This window comes from Dipteris shenzhenensis, chromosome 19, assembly GCF_047967505.1.
Source record: "Dipteris shenzhenensis isolate YYH24624 ecotype China chromosome 19, Dip_SZ_1.0, whole genome shotgun sequence".
Taxonomy (NCBI): domain Eukaryota; kingdom Viridiplantae; phylum Streptophyta; class Polypodiopsida; order Gleicheniales; family Dipteridaceae; genus Dipteris; species Dipteris shenzhenensis.
The window spans coordinates 55,247,792-55,250,856 of NC_141614.1; positions in this window are offsets into that span (position 1 = coordinate 55,247,792).

The window sequence follows — 3,065 nt, forward strand, 5'->3', positions numbered from 1 at the left end:
GTCACTGTTGTTTCATGCATATCGCCCAAGATGCAAAAGGTGCAAACCCAACTATTGATGATTCTAATTCAAAGTGGAAATTGCCCTCGAACTACTCACCTTTCACCACCAAGGTTGTGGCATCAGCATGCAACGAGAAGTAGTAGCTTCCTCCGTTACCTGGCCCTTTCTTCCGAGGCACTGCTCCCTCGATTCTATTGAAACAATTGAGCACTAACAAATCATTTTATTGCTAAGCGATAGTGTGAGGGACACCTAGAGTCACAATCTCATAGTTGTACCGGTTAGTGAAATAAGCACACAACCAAGTTGTGTATGTGGCTTTTTTATCCTTGTAAGTCCCATACTTCACAAGAAGCTTCCTCTCAATTGTAAACCTGTGAGTGATGGCATCGGCGATTCCAATGATACAAAGCAACGGCAAGCTCTTCCCTCCTCCTACGAATCTCCCTGGGGTGAGGGCTAGGGCCTTGTGATCCATAGAAGTGTTAGAGCCATTGCTTGATAGTGCTTCATTGGCATCCAAAGGTTATTGAAAGTCATTGCTTGTGGTTTTTTTAAAAAGACGATGCCTTGCTTGTTGCAATGATTGATTAGGTGCACACTATGTCAAAAGCATATCCTGAAGTAAATGAATGCGTGCATTATAACAAAAGTTTTTCCTTTTATATTTTCTTGCATTGTAGCATATTTGTGTAGGGACTTTGTGCTTTGTTTGCTATGCTTTCTTCCTTAAGTTATCTACAATACATAATTGTATTTAGCTTATGTTTATTCATACATACCCACAGCAATGGATTTAAAATATAGTAGAAATGTAAAGTAAGAACTACTAATTCATTATGCAAGACCATTGCACCATAGTCTCAAGAAAATAAGAGATTTTTCTACATGGTTCAACAACCAATACAAACTACAACTATCACAACAATAGCACCCAAATTACTATATGTATTCGATTTACAGTTACTATAGGTGAAGGATTGCCAAATAGAGTTCAAGTTATGATTTGTAGTTACTACTATAGGTGAATGCAATCTGCCATATAGAGTTCACTTTATGCAAATGATTAACGCACCTCTTCAACACAATAATGAAAAAAAGAATTTCAAATCTCACAACAAAAAATATGAAATGAAAACAACAATACTGAATTGGCAATGAGAAACATAGAGGATGATTATCAAAATGACTGCCAGCATCAAGAAACGAGCCACTCATTATTTATGTATGAAGCCGAGTTCTATTTGCAGTAACAACAACATATGTGCAAATAGCCGCCCAACCATGGTCCACGAAATATGATAATGGATTGCAATTTTAGACAGATTCATGGAGCAACTGGACAATATTTTAGCAATTGCTATCAGCAAATCAACAAGCGAAACATGATGAACATACCTTCAGCATATGCCTCATGAGCTGCAGCCTAGAATGCCTGATGAAGGGAAGGCTTAGTGTCTTTATTAATGGGAGAATTCTTCAGCAATTCTGATTGCTTGGGAGGTTTGCTTTTAGAAGAAACCACAATAGGAGAACTCAATTATGAAGGAGACTGTGTTGCTTCGCATTTCTTGTCCTCCTTGTGCTCTACACATGCATAGCCAGTGCTAGCAATTTGAACTTGCACCTACTCACAAACATAACATTAAAATATTCCTACGAAACGCCTTTTATTATAGACATCGCTTCGTCATCCATCTCTACAGAGGTTTTTCTACCAACACGTTTCACCATCTCAACATGGTCACTTGAATTCATTAGCAGCTACCCTTGAACCATGAATCCAAATAGATTGATGAGGGAATACATGATCGCTTGAACTTATCAGCAGCCACCGAACATAAAATATAATTCGAAAGAGGAATTGAATCAAACGTAGAACTCAAAATGGGAAACAATATCGAGTAGATGCGTATGAAATGTATAGTATCCATTGATGTAGGAGACCCTTGTCATGCAAAAAGCACCTTCCCTGGTACGTCGCGATTAGAACAAGACTCGTCGTCCACAACCTTGCGATCCACCATGCGTGAAACTAAAGGAAGACGAAAGAAAACACAAAACTCGACACCTCCACAAGGACTGTTATTACGACCTTTATAGAGAAGCTTAGTAGCAATAACTCCCCAAAGAAAGACTTGCATGCCACAGGAAATCCAACAATAAGTGCGCAATTGACGTTCTCCTCCACACAGTTCATTCTTGACAAAGCACCACATCTCCTCTTGAATATGATTTGCCCATAGACACTGGCTCCATGCACATAATTCAAGTTTGCAACCGTGCACAGTCGACCCAATTTGCAAGAAGACATTGACTCCCCACGCAGAATTGAAGATTATAGGCATGCATAGTTAATGAACCTCTAAATTTAGGCCGACCATGTGGCAGTGGGAGTAGATGGCAGTTGGTATTCAAATAACGCAACACGTGGACAAATCGTTGTCCAAAAAGAAGAACATCAACAATTTTGCCCATCTCCAACACGAACCCTTCACTAAGGCCTAGCCGGGGGGGAGGTAACGGCGTCGTTAAGTAAGTAGTGCAGAGGCCAAAAACTCATTCTAATTAAGAAGTATGGCCATTCTAAAACTTGAGAAAACAGCTTGGAATCTCAGTGTTAGGTTTACCTTAAGACTTTAGGTACAACTCAAAGTAATAGGTGCAAGTTCAAATCCATAATAATTCCAAGTTTTTTTTAGCATATAAGCTATTATGACAAATAATCAAAACACCTTGGGAAGTGTCTAAGTCAACAGGACATAAAAGTGTCCTTCTACCAAACTAGTGCTAATGTTTGATTGGTGTAGCGGTTGGAATACATGGAATGGGCCAATCATGTAGCGGTCGCAGGAGTTGGCAGCCTTCATGGATCAAACACAAGTCTTTTTGTGTTCGTGCTCGAGCTTCGTCCCTCCTATTGTGCGAGCTAGGACGTCAACCCCTCACAACACCGTTTGGAGGATGGCCGGTGGGTGGTGTGAGTGGTGCAAGATGCCAAATGGAACCAAAAAATTAGGGTAATCAATATCAATATTCAATATTCAATATCAATATCAATA